The sequence below is a fragment of the Lygodium microphyllum genome, chromosome 21, assembly GCF_053477565.2.
Source record: "Lygodium microphyllum isolate KBCC chromosome 21, Lygodium_microphyllum_v1.1.10, whole genome shotgun sequence".
NCBI lineage: Eukaryota > Viridiplantae > Streptophyta > Polypodiopsida > Schizaeales > Lygodiaceae > Lygodium > Lygodium microphyllum.
Window position 1 is genome coordinate 86,873,161 of NC_141155.1, and position 15,321 is coordinate 86,888,481.

Consider the following 15,321-nt stretch of genomic DNA (forward strand, 5'->3'; position numbering starts at 1 on the left):
TGACATCGATCGACGATTTTGCATTGGATGGGTATATTTTATCACCATTCTCTATATACACATCTATTGTAATGGTTACTTATGCTTTGTTATTGTGTTTTCAATTTTAGCATTAAGCGCTTCATGGAGGGAAATACCATCAACTCTTACCAGTGTAATGGTGTCCCATCATATGAGGTTGCTAAGTTGTTGTTTGCAAATTTTCCTACATCTTTGCTTGTTGTTGGCCTTGAGGCAGAAGGTATATGTGCTTGAATTAGTTTAGTTTATAAACTCATGTGATATTGCATGGTCTTATACATCTTTACATTTGAAAGGGATTCCTGAATGGAATACATTTTCTAGTGCACTTGTCAAAGGTGTCATGGACCTAGCCCATAGATTCTTGGCAGATGAGAGGTTCTTGGTGACTTTGGGACTTGCACAACACTTTGGAAAAGTGCTTAGAGGAGCTCATGCCATTGGATTGAAGCTCCATCGCACATGGACTCTCCTGTGTGAGGGTGGATATAGACACCCTGATACTCGAGAGGAGGTAAGTGTGTTGAAGACAAACTTGTAACTTTTTAAAATAAAAGTTTAAGTAGCTAACAAGATGATTCTGCATTGCTAGGTCATGGACCTTACTATTGGCTTGTTTTATCAAGGGATGCATGTCCCTTCATATGATAGAGAGGCTGGCGAGAGGGTTAGCCCATACAGGTTTCCTGCCTCTCGTAGCTTCCTCTTCGAGACAGACCTCCAGGGCACATCATTTGAGCACACTTATGTGGATGGTGTAGAGGTTCAAGGGGGTGCAGAAAGATCACTAGTTTTTTATAGGTACGTTATACACTCTTAGACTGGTTTATACTTTGCATTGAGATATGTCATGCTTTTGTTATGGATGTTACTAAATGGTTTCTTTTGTAGGTGTCTCCTTGCTACGTTCACAGAGGATCTCGACTATGTGCTGGATATTTTTTTAGGTTGTGGTGGCCTTGGTAGAGCATGCACAGAGATGCATCGTTTTTGCATGTGCCTTGAGGGTGATTTTAGCCTCTACAACCAGTGCTTGGTTGATGTGGCATGCGGACCGCCATCTGTTCATCCTAGTGACGATGATGATTTCACATGATTTGTAGTTGCATTATTTTTAATATGATGCCTTGTATTGGTAGTGCATGCCATGGGGCTTGATGATGCTCGGGAATTATGTATGACTCTATGGATTTTGGATCTCACTTAAATTGGGATTACTTCATAAACTTATAAAATTATGCTAAAACTTCATGCTTTAGAAGTAGTTGCATACCTATTTTTTGTTAGAGATCAAAGCATTCAATAGTTTGCGATTAGTTTGCAATTCAACATCCTAATATAATTGATCTAATTAGTTTGCAATTGCAAAATAATTAAATTCAAAGCGATAACATAATCAAACAAAAAGCTCCATAAAATAACCAAAAATATCCAAGTGATGACCAAAAAGCTTCAAGAAGCACTTAAAAAGCTCCAAATGAAGAGCTTGCTAAATAAAAGCACTCGTATTATGCTACTTGTCATTTATGTTGATGAATTGATTATGACAAGTGATAGTGATGAAGATATCCTTCATGTGAAAATGCTATTGAAGTAGAAGTTTGAGATGAAAGATTTGGGAAAGCTCCGTTATTTCTTGGGCATTGAGGTGATTAGATCACCAAGTGGGATACGGCTCTTGCAGAGGCAGTATGGATTGGACATGCTGTCCAAATATGGGATGACAGGCTATAAGCTTATTTCAGTTCCTCTGGAGCAGAATGTGAAGCTGAGCGCAGATGCAGGTGAGCTTCTCGAAGACCCTACTATGTACAGATGCATAGTAGGAAGTTTGATTTATATGACTATTACCAGGCCAGATTTGAGCTATGCTGTTGGATTGGTAAGTCAGTTTATGCAGGCTCCAAGGAAACCACATTTGGATGCGGCTAGACGCATACTCAGGTATGTGAAGTCCACATTGTAGTATGGACTATTTTATGAGACTGGGGTTCAGATACAATTGCATGGATACATTGATGTTGATTGGGCTGGTAGTATTTCTGATAGATGATCTACCAATGGATATGTGTTCTCTTTTGGGAGTGCTGCAGTCACTTGGAGCAGCAAGAAACAGCCTATAGTTGCCTTGTCGAGCACAGAGGTTGAGTACAGGGGTGCAGCAATGGCTGCATGTGAGGTAGCTTGGTTGCATAAGCTACTTTATGATATGCATCAGCCTACAGATGGGCCAGTTGTCATTTATTGTGAGAACATGAGCAGTACACATTTGGCAAATAACCCAGTCTATCATGCTAGAACAAAGCACATTGAGGTGCATTATCACTATGTGCGGGAGAGGGTTTTACTAGGTCTTATTGATCTAGTTTATGTCAGCACAGAGGATCATGTAGCTGACATATTCACGGAGGCATTAGGCGCAAAGAAGCTGCACAAGTTCAGAGACCTGCTTGGTGTGTAGGAATTGGGATTAAGCTCGAGGGGGAGTGTTGAGATATCAAGCTCCACTCGTGATATGCCAGGGTGACCGTTGTGCATTTATGTCACCGACTTGTTAGCTGCAGATGCGATTGGTACACCGCCCATGAATAATAGCTAGATGACAGCTATCCTTATCTACTCTAGTTCGTGGCTCAATTAGTATGCCACCTTAGTTAGTTGAGTTTGATTTGAGACCCATATATAGGGTTCTTCTATTTCTCTGTACTAGAGTTCTTTTGGCTTACACAACTAAGAAGAGGAAAAGTGTTTTCAGCCTTCACCTTTGTGTGTATTCCCCCATTGTGTAAGTGAGAAAGCTACAAGTGAGACTCCTTCCTTCTCTCCCACAATCTTGACATTGGATACTTCTTTGTATTGCCAGTGTGGTATGCTTGTTTAGGGTACTTATTTAGTACTAATTGGTCTCATTTGAATCCCTTTGATACTTTTGGGTACTATTTGGTACTTATTGCTGCCTCTTTTGCTTTGTTAAATTTCTCTTAGGATACTGCTAGTACTTTGGGTACTGTTTTTTGTTATTTGGTCTATGGTACTTTTGACACTTTCTAGTATTTGAAGCTTTTTATTACTTTTGGTACTGTTTTGCTCATGATGTTTGTTGTTACTTATTATGGTATTGTCTAATTGGCAAGTATGGAACTTGAGATGTTAGGGGTTTATATGTTTAATCCTTTGCTATGCTTTTGTGAAAAGACTATGAAAAGTTTTAGGCTAATTGTGCAAAAGGCTAGCTCCACTTAAGTTTTGTCAACAAGCTCATTGCAAATGTGAAGAATGGAACGGCATTCACCTTGTTGCCAAGGCATCTTGTCAACATTAGTACCATTCTTTATGCTTCAATGTTATTTTGTAGACAAGTAACAACTGTCTTAAGTTTGGTTGCAATACTATTATCCCTATGGAGACAAAGGCCTAGATCACTCGATAGGCTACTTTAAAGAGTATGTGGACAATGTTTTGCTACAAAAAGTGCTATTGGGACTATCAAACTAAAGATGTTTAGCAAGGGAGTGAAGGAATGCTTCCTACCAAGACAACTACCAGTAATATGTGTGGGCAAGATGATGCTTACAAGGATATACAAGATGTCCTGTAGGGCTTGCATGCTAGTACCATGGATGGGAAAGGGAGTGAGCCAGATGAAGGGTATGGATAATGTGCTGGATACCTCAAACATTGTTGATCTAGAGGATAGGTCAAAGTGTCAAGATGGATATACTAAGACTGATATGCAAGACAGGACATGAAAAAAAGAAAATTTTGGAGGGACAGTCTTTGAGACTATAGAGTTGGATGAAGAGCTGCCAAGTATAGCCATTAGGGGAAATATGGACTCAAAAAGAGCCCTTTAGCTTAAGAGTCTTGATGATGATAAGAGATTTGAGGTGGACCAATGGGAGAGGGGATGTTGTGCACATTTTATCCACTCCCTTTTCCCCCTTGTCCCTACCACTTATAGGCTTGTCCCCCTATGTCTCATTTTACCCTCTCTTTCCCTTTTACCACTCCATGTTAGGTGGGTCCCACACTGGGTGTCCAAAAAGATGACCCAAATTTTAAAAATTCTTCCCCTCTCCAAAAACGTCTTACCTCCCAAAGCCTCTTCTTATGGTATGTATAGTCAAAAAATGTATTTTTTGGTGTCTTTCTACAAGACATGCTTTTAGTTTGGTCATTCTCTTATCTCCATTTCACAAATCTTGTAAGTTTTCTATTCTCCTAACTTCTCTCAGTCATAGCCACACAATCCGAGTTTCTAGCCACCTATCTTCTCTCGTTTTCCATGGTCATTCTCTTACCTCCATTCCACAAATCTTCTCATATTTCTATCCTCACACAACCATAGCCACGTAGCTCCCAGCTTCCCCCAGCCATAGCCACATAGCTCCCAGCCTCTCTCTTTCTTTTGAGCATATCCATAGCCACACAACCCCCATATTCTACCAACCATAGCCACCTAGCACCCAACTTCTTCTCTTTCTTCCATGGTAATTTTATTTCTTCCATTCCGCAAAATTTCTCATCTTTTTGTGCTCACACAACCATTGCCACATAGCCCTCCTTACTATCATTACCATCTCAATGGCATCTACATGTCAGCAAAGGCAACTCATTAATTCCATATCTAGTGTCCATGTACACAATACAAAGAATGAACATGGAAAATGGGAAGGAGCATTTTTCAAGAAGGATTCATTGGTTTTTTTGCTCACACAACCATAGCCACACAGCCCTCCTTACTGTCATTACCATTTCAATGGCATCTACATGTTAGCAAAGGCAAATTGTTTGCGGGAGGCTCGAGATGGTGGTCTTATTGCATTATTTCAACATGTGTATGGCATGAAGAACTTGAAGCTACCTTATAGGACTACTCAACAAATTTTTCCCTCGAATTGTAAGTCACTTCTTTTATTTTCTTAACTTCTCATATATTTTTGAGGTTTTTACTTCTTCTCTCCTGTCAAACATTTTTGTTATGGACTAGCCTTTGGGAAGCTTGTTTGGGACATACAAAGCTTTGCATGTGGACGTAGGTGAGATAATAATGATTGGAAAGTCATCACAATATCTTTTACATTACAAGATTTTTTTCTATGAGTTCATGTGTATAGTGCCTACATCAGTTGATTCATATGGTTCTCTTGAATTACTTCCTTTTCCACCTCTCAATTCTTTGGAATGGCCTACTCTGGATGAGTGGATGCTTCAAGATCAGTGGCTCTTTCCTAGTTTGTACCAATTCATGTTTTTACATATATCTTCAAGTCTTAGAGCACTAATGCACATCAATATCCCTCCATGTTCATTTGTAAGGAAATAACTGAGGACTTTCTTAATTCCAATTTTGAAGACACATGGAATGAGGTGGATGGGATGCACAAATGTGACATCTTTTCATGCAAGGTGGTGATCTCTAGTGTTACATTTTGTTACTTGATTGCATGTTCATCATTGTGCATGTGCTTCTATTACGGACATTAGATGAAGAAAGTAGGCCAATGGATTCCCTTGGAGTCCATTGAAGACATTGGATAAGCATTTGATATTCAAATTCATATGCTAGGTTGAATGATTGAGTCAATCACAATGAGTGATTGCTATAGTCACCTAAATCTATAAGAGTATCTTATCTTAATAGGAAGCATTCATATGGAGAGCTTTAATTTCCGTATTGGTGGTAGAAAGGTGAGCTTGTTTAGTACTGGAATTTTTTTGTTTTGGTCGGAACATAGTAGTTCAAATCTTATTTGGTTTATTTTATTTTAGATGGACAAAAGAATGGAGAAGAATTATATGCTATCGACTGCTTTGCAACAAGTCAAAATTTATGTACAAAATGATGCATTACAAATCAACGATAACTAGATCATGGAATTTGATTTTTTAATGCTTTATACATATTCTAGATTCTTTAACATTTTATATTTTGGATTGTTCTGTGATTTCAATTTTTTTACATTTCAAAATTGTATTAAAAGAATTTAATGGATTTTTATAACTAAAAATCTAATTCTATGGCCTATAAAAACCATTCACTTGGTCTCATTTTCATTTTCTAACTCTCCAACCACTTCTCCTCTCCAAGTACCCTTGCACTTGCCTCCTTCACCCCTTTTTTGCATGATGGATCACACTCTTAATAGCCTCATGCAATTCCCTCAAGGCATAAAATTTGGCACAGGAGATTGGATATTTACAATATCTTTTGTCCCAATGTCAAGTACTCTGATATGGTATTATGGCATGGTCCAAGCTTGCAATACCCTATCAAGCACATGAATACATACTTACGAGAATATATCGTCAAGTTCTAGGATTTTGATGAGGAATGGGTGCCATGTAATCCAAGCACCTCACTCCTCAACAAGCTAGGGAATAAAACTTTGATTATCATGGCACTAACTACCTCTCATGCACTTCCACTTTTATTTTTTTACTCAATGAAGATGAGGACCCACCTGTAGTAATGGATGCTGAAGAGCATGTGGAAAGCATACTAAAGGATGCCCTTGATCCAAAGCATTCACCAATGGACAATGCTAGAGAGGAAGTAGAGGTTGTAGAAGAGGTAAAAGCTCTAGACCTTATAGTTGATAGAGCTATAGTTGTTGTGGATAACACCTTAGGAGGTGGCTCATGTGAGAAAGAAGATACACCCTCTATCGTCGATGCAAATTGTTGCATAGATAGCATGATCAAAGTATTTATCAGCAACAATGAATTTGTGTTTCTCCATGATGCGAAGAATTTTTTTGGAGTGAGACGATGAGGCATTGTTGATACTGGCAATCGCCAATGACTTTTCCCTCATGTCTAATGATCTGCCTACAAAGTATAGCAACCCAAAGCTAGAAGACATAGATGGCTCACTCATAGCTCTTGGAGATGCTGTGGACTTGGTGGAGCATACTGGCACCCAAGAGTTTGAGGCAGTGTAGGCTAGCTTGGTGGTAGGACATTTACCCTTGGAAGAGCAGCAAGCCCCCCAATCAATGGGTCCAAGTCAAGTGTGGACTTGACCAAACCCTCAAAGGTTTCCGTAGATGCCTAGTAGGAAGTAAGTGTATCAGTAGTCCATCTAGACACTTTATTTTACTACATATACTATTTTGAGCTCAAGTGTGGACTTGACCAACAAACCCTCAGAGGTTGTCGTTGATGCCTAGTAGGAAGTAAGTATATCAGTAGTCCATCTAGATACTTTATTTTACTATGTATACTATTTTGAGCTAACTTTATATCAATGTAGGTTGTGCTCAACATTGATGATTTTTGAAGTCACCAAAAGGGTTGGGGAGCGTTAAGGAAGGATGCCTCCACAGGGCACTACATTGGCAAGATCCCCATTGCTGACATGACCATTGTCCATGCCACATTCACCCTAAACGGACGGGCTCAACTCTCTATCCTAAAGGCCTTGTCAAAAGTGGTGTGCATCTGCAATCACCTCAAATGCACACAAGATAATTCTTGTTAGAAAGGAGTTGGTGATGCATGTTTTTGGTACACGCTTGTGTAAAAGGATACTATAGGACATGGGGATCGGCAAAGCCATAGGAGCCAACTAGGCCACCATGCAGGAGAGCATCAATGTAGGATAGTTGCTAGAGGCTAAGAAGAGATAGAAGCATGCCCATGAGAAAATCAAGTGCTTGAAGATAGCCTAAAACTTGTATTGAGCTCTAAGATTCTAAGCATAGTCTTGTAAACAAAAATACCTTTGTACTTTGCACTATCGTACAAATATATTTTTATTGCAATCTATAACTTGAGCGTATTATCTATTTTTTAGTGTTTAACTATGATAAGATTGAAGGATTTTACAAACCAACATTATGTGATATTGGTGTGCATATTTTCAAAGTACGACAGATGCATAAAATATAATTAAAATTTTTTCGATCAAAAATTTGTGGTTCGATAGGCCATTTAGGTTAGTTTTGGCTCAAAATGCCCAAAAATGTCATTAGAAAGGTGATATGGGCATCCAAAAAGCCCTAGATGGTCCTACCTATTCATGCACCACACTGTCCAGGGCTTCCTACACTTGCCAGATCACCTTTTTAATGGCATCTTTGGGCATTTTGAGTAAAAACTAAGCTGAATGGACTATTGAACCACAAATTTTTTATCAATTTTTTTTACAACATTTCCTTGTACTTCATCACTTGTATGACACATGCTAACTTATCATTCAACAAAGCAAAAAGGTTAAGTAGACCATTAGCTTGACAATTGATTGTTTGTTCTACTTAATTGTCGAGTTCTCAATTGATGTTGCAAATTTAATCATTATGCAGTCATGCACAAATACAATATGAGACATTCGAGGCACAATAAAAAGCAAAGCTTTTTCATTACATGTCCAAGTTCACAAAGTACATTGCATTGCAGTGTGTTACAAAAAATCTAGGCCCTTGGTAGCTCTAATCTCTCTCCCCTCTTATCTATCTAGCTAATTGCATATCTCTTTGCATGATGGTTACTAACTTGGCATGAAATCACACAGAGATATGTGTTCTCAAAAAGGGTGACAAGGTACGCTTCTGCAGCTTCGTGGATAGCCTCCAGTGTAATCCCTTGCATGCAAAATTGATATCTATAAGAGTGAAGGATTTCCTTCACTAAGCGTGCAAAGGACACTTTCCCAATCATTAGCTTTGTGCTCTTCTAGTACTTGCAAATCTCCCTAAGAGTGGCTAGGTGATAGTTCTTTCTTTGCTTTAGCCTTTGCTTTGGGGCCCTGGGACTTGTCTTGCTGGACCTCACCATGGTTGCCATCTTTATGCTTGTTGGGCTTAGGGTTGGGACTCGAGTGCAAATTTCTTAGTAGGGGCTAGGTTATGGAGCAGGGAGGATGGATACCAAAGGAGGAGGAGGAAGTTGTCTGGCAAGCTTGCTTTGTTTTTAGCTTGGGGTGTCGCATGGGGCCCTTATCACCTGTTAATGAGTGCCCCTTGGTTGCATCTCCACTAGCCTCCGTCCATTCTATCTTGTCCTACGACCTATTGACATTATCATCACTGTTTCCCTCATCATCATTGTTTCCGCCTTCCTCATCTATGTAGAGGTGTCACCCTCTATGTTCACCAGCTCATTGTTGTCAACTTCAACATCCTCCCTTGCTTCTTCCTCTTCAAAAGAATCTTCTTGCTCACGAGCTCTTTTCAAAGTCTCCAAGTCCAATTCAGGAAGGGTCTTCAAGTCTTTGGATGGATGGGGGGAAAGACATGGAGATAACGAGGTTGTGATTCTATTGGAGTCATCCCATCAAGCTGAAATTGGGGACCTCTTTGCCTTGCCACGGTGGAGAAGTGAAAGCTTGTCCTGTAGTGGATGTCATTGCATCGTTTAGTTGGTGTGGGCCATGAGGTAGATTAGATGAGAAGAAGAGAAGGCAACAATAAAAGTGTAAAATAGGAAATGAACTAAAAGAGCTCTATTTATATGAAACCTAGTATTAGGGTTTAAGGGGGGTTCACACGTGGTTTTACATATGTTTCCATTTTGACCCTTCCCTTCACCTTCTCACGTGCCATGCTTCTTGTGTATTCATTGCAGATGTGTTTCACCACTTTTCCTTATTACACATGTGGATTTGTTGCCCGAGATATTTAGCTAATGCGGTAGCCCCTTAACATTCTCCAATGTGATGGAGTGACCGAAGGTGAATCTATAAAACCAATCAAACATTTCTACAAGGTAGCTTTTCTTGGCATGACCACCTCCATGACAAGTGTTCTTGAAATATAAACCACAAGCCTAGTAATGAGACTTTTCCATACCTTGGGTGCTCCACATTTCAAAAGACCCATATTTTTCCAAACAATATGATCCATGAGCATATAATATGTGGATTTCTAGATAGGATCATCAATGACCATGATTCTCTTTTCACTTCTCATTTATGTGAGAGCTTGTTTGAGGCTATTAGGACACAACTTTGTTTTAGTATAGCTTACCATCTCCAAAACGGATGGCCAAATTGAGCAAGTAAATCAAGTCATTGAAGACATACTTAGAGCATAATGTTGCTAAGAACCTAAGTAGTGGATACACTATCTACCCTTGGTTGGGTTTTTTTACAATGCATTCTATCATCAAAGCATTCAGATGACTCAATTTTAAGCATTGTATGAAACAAGATTGTTTTACACCTCTCATCTGTTTTGATCATATCCTAAAGGTACAAGCTTATAAAAAGATGTTAGAAAAAATGGATAAGTCAAAGCCATCAAATAAGATATTCAAGCTACCAAGGATCGACAAAAGGTGTATGTTGACCTCAAGAGGAAAGAATGAATTTTCAAGGAAGAATACATGGTCTTTGTCTATGTCCACTCTAAGAAGAGTTCCTTGTCCTTGGGACAATTGAAGAAGCTGAGCCCAAGATACTGTAGGACATACAAAATTATCAAGTGTCTCAAAATCAATACATATAAGTTATAACTTCTTGAACATTTGAAATTTCACAATGTATTTCATGTTAGCTTATTGAAAGGTTATGTAGCCAACCCTAATGTAATATTTCCGCACAATAAAAGTTAGTTGGTTAGTTTGAAAGTTAGTTAGTCAATTAATAAGTTAGTAAGATTACTAACTAAAGACTAACTAAAAAAAGAAAAGAAAAAAACTAACTAACGTTAATAATTAAGGATTTTTATTTAATTAAAAATATATGTTAAAAAAAGATGTAATATTTTCACACAATAAAAGTTAGCTGGTTAGTTTGAAAGTTAGTTAGTCAATTAATAAGTTAGTAAGATTACTAACTAAAGATTAACTAAAAAAAGAAAAGAAAAAAAACTAACTAATATTAATAATTAAATATTTTTTATTTAATTAAAAATATATGTGAAAAAAAATCGAGAGTCATAAATCCGATATTTTTCTCAGATTGATAAGGATCGTAGCCACCCTTCACGTAAGTTACAACGTGAACGAGACTTATGAGCTATATTAATCACTATTATTAATGTGTATGGTTTGAATGGTCCAAAAATATTAGATTTTGGGAAAAACTAGTATATTTTAGATATTATCTTAAAAAGATATGGAGGTATCTAGAACTGGATGTCACTTAAAAGAAAATATAAGTGATGTTTTAGTTAGTTTTGGAGATTTTATAAAAAGAAAAAATAAAGAGAGGGATTTGCAAAATCGTTGTACGCCACGATCACAGTCTACAGACAGAAAACAACACTTTGAACAGAGAAAAGAAGGAGTGAATTAAGAGCTTTCTAGCCAAGTGTCTTGGTGTTTTACCCCTCTTTCGGAGCCAATGGAACCATCAGATTTATGATTTGAGCATCAGATCACTGATCTTTCCAAGATCCCCCTCCACAAAGAGCTCCACTTCTCAGCCCACAAGCCCTCTTCTCTAATTCACTATAAATATGAGGCATGGGGAGGCACAAGCAGCATAAAGAGACACCGAGAGGATGCAAGAGAGAGGTAGAGAGAAAGATACCCCTCCAAGAGATTGTGAGAGAGAGCTTGAGAGAGAGAGAGAGAGAGAGAAGAGTCACCTGGAGAGGCTGCAAGAAAGAGAGTTAGCTCAATTCCCTCTATTTCGATCCTTGACTCACCCATCTTCTCTTACGCTTTCCCATCTCGAATCTATTCCGCCTTCTTATCTCTTGAATCTACTTGCAGACGATGGCCTCCAAGCGAAGAATATTGCATGCGGATGGCAATCCCACAACCAAAAACGAAGCTTTGGGCAAAGGCATCACTGTCAATCCAACTACTATTCCGGTCGTAAGTAATGTATTTCCAAATTGATAGATGCTTGTTTTGATTATCATATGAGATACGTTAGGCCCATACTATGATGCACGAGTATAGGTCATCAGAAGGGATAAATTTTATCTCACGTATTCAAAAAAGATTGAGCTTGCAAAGTGCATGTATTAAGGAAAGTTAGTTGCACCTAGTTGCATGTGGCTTATTTGTTGATAGAGCAATTACAAGGAAGATTTGGTAAAGGGTTATGAATGGCATAATCATGACATTAAAAATTGTGCATACAAGTGTTAAGTAAATTTTGTATAGAATCGCTTGTTGATCCCAAGGGGGAGAGCAGATATGTGATGGAATGTTATCGCAACTATTCTTGCATTGTTTAGGAAGAATGCAATTGGTCTTGTTGGTTAATCAAACAAAATCCTAAATGTTTTTTATGCAATTAGTTATTAGTTTGTTGTTTGGATGATTGTTCCAAGTGCTTGTGATTTATGGTAAATGCATGGCAAGGGTCTGTGATGACAAGTTGCCATAGGAATAAAGGAATGTTTTCCTAGAAATTGATATTAGGGATGAATGCCTTGTTGTGCTGGATTCTTAAAGGATTTAATTAAGGAAGGATATATTTCACGAGTGGATCACCTCCATGATTGCACCGCGGATTAACTCAAAGAGGGCATTGCTCGATTCATGGGCTGAAGGTCGAGTGGTGAAAAGGCCAACCACGAGAATGATGTTTCGCTCCTAAGTAGCTTGCGAGTCAGGTGGAGCTCTGGACACCCCTTGCTAGGTCTAGAATGGAATTGAAGACCTTCGTGGCCCCCAACATCCGGGCATGTTGGGAGATCCTATTCTAGATAAAGGATTGAATTTATGGTGCCATGTGATTTGGACCAATTACTTCTGCAGGGCACAAGGGATATTTCTATTGGACAGAAGGGATACATAATTCTCCTGTATGGACGGTGGAGCCCCAAGAGGAACACCAAGGAAAATTGAATTCTCTTGCAAGAAAATCTATCTTGTAACATCAATAAGCTTTTATTTCATTATTTTGATCATCAAAACAAAGAAAACAACAATTCTTCACGCAGCATCATAGTAGATTTCTCCCACGGATTTGATAGAATCAACCATAATCTTCAACGTCTTCATAGAATTCTTCAATAGAACAAATAACCCAAAGGAATACACCATCTTTGAATGGAAATAAATCACATAGTATTCATCTTCAATGTCTTCATAGTTCTCTCTCTCAATCTCTCATATACAATTACACTGTTTTGATAGAATTGACAATCTCTGGTTCTCTCTCTCTCTCTCTCTCTCTATCAATAATACATCATATCCTCACTACAATACTCTCATAATAACCCTCAATAATCCTTCTTATGTCATGGATGCATCCCCAAGAGGTATGTCTGATATGAAGAGTCGCCAGAGCCACTACAGTGTCTTTTCACAGCTCAACACTGTCACTATCACTTAGTCTTCTCTTCAATCTTCAGCAGTTGTTTCTTCCACTTGTTTTAGCTCTTTTGAACTTAGACTCATCATTTCCAAAGGTTAGAAAACTTTCCCAAAGTCACACATACATTCTACAGAACACTTACAAAAGGTCTACAGAACAGTTACAGTACAGCACCAAAACAGCTACAGTACAGTTACAGTACAGAGACAGAGTAGAGATAGAGGCTCTACAGAGGGTTTACAGAAGGTCTTCAGAACCTTATAACTCATACTTAAACCATTCCAAACTATCAAAAACTATTCAATAAGCTTCCAAAAGATCTCAATCTTCATCAATCATCAATCCATGCTTCATACAGAAGAAAATTAGAACAAAACAGAAGCTATACAGAAGGTATACAGAACCAATCAGAAGCTCAACAGAACCTACCAAAACATCATAGAGCTTCATATCTCCACTAAAAATCATTATGGATTTCCAAAACATAATCAATATCATCCAAAACACTCTCAAATACTTCCATTAACAACCATACATCACTCTAAATCCATCAAAAATCAATCATTCAATCCTCAAAAACAACAAAAATTAGTCAAAAATTCAATCTTTTTCCACTCTCAACATGTCCCCACACTTAGAAAGGAAGCGTCATCGTGACCTAAGGAAAAGAAGAATATAAGTTCACTAAAGAGCTCAATTTTATCTTCCTTCAGATCTTCAATAATCTTGCCAAACCACGACCCAACTTATCACCTATATCTGATAGAAAAAACTACTAAAGGAAAACTTTCATTATTCAAAACTCATCTGATTAATTATTTAAAAACCATAACAAATTTGTAAAGGATATAAGAGGTTCTCTTCAGCTTTCCCCCATAGGCTTTCCATCCACCATCAAGCGGTTGAAAAGAGCTCTCGAACAAGTTATTCGCAATCAGCACGAACTCATCACATACAATTAAGATAACACATACACTAACACTAACACAACCATCTAAATGACACCTTCGAAAAGAGATATATATCATTAAGAATCATCCAAGATACATTGCAAAGGTATCAATGAAGATGATCCCTTTTGAAGGCTTGGTGGTTTCAAAAGTGATCCATGGAGAAGGATTCATCTACAAATGTCTTTGGAGGATTTTGAAAGAACTGCAAGCAGCACATTCTCTTTAGCAAGACAAGGTATCTGCTAGGGAGACATAGTGCATGAAAATACAAGACATCCAACTGGTGGGAGTCAATGTTCACATTGACATTCATACAAAGTTTTGGAATGGCCTTTTGATCATTATGGGAATGCCTATGCATGTATGCTAGATACCAAGCAAAATGAGCTGTCAATCTCACCGAAGGATCCAGAGATTGTGAATATTGATGAGCAAAATGAAAGTAGTTCTGGTATGCTTGACTGGCAGTTGTCCAATCTCCTAGAATTATTTGCCAGATTATCTGCGGTCCTGTAAGAGAATCATTCGAGCTCCATCCTCTTCTTCTGGGAATCTGCTGATCAAATCCTTCATATTCACTAACCAACTGAGGGGGTTGAGAGATAGAAGTGACAGGAGATGGAAATGGAATAAGTAAAAGTGGATGAAGAGATGGGTAGGCAAAATCATAAAAGGAGGAATAGGTTAAAGAAGGAGTGGCTGAAAATTTTAGGGAATCAATTAGAAAGGGTGTTAATTGATAAATAGGAAAGGTAGAAGGTACATGGATGGATGGAGAAGGGCATGGTGGAGAAGGGGAAAATACTCTATCTTCGATAAAAGAGCAATATGTAAATATGGGAATTTAAGGAAAAGATTGAGGTTGGAAAAGAAGGGGTAAGATTGCGGTTGAATTGGTTTGATAGAGGGAAAGATAGATATCATAGGTGAGGCATTTGTTGGTAATACAGTAGGCTAGGAACAAAGGGACCTAAGATAGATCTTCTCTGATAGGCATCAAAAAAGGTTGAATCAAATGGATTATTTTTGGAAAGGTGAGCTAAGAGATCCACCCTCAATTGGTTAGTGCTCTGTACATATGTAGAAGCTGTGTTCTGTCGTCATTGATTCAGGACCACAGAATCA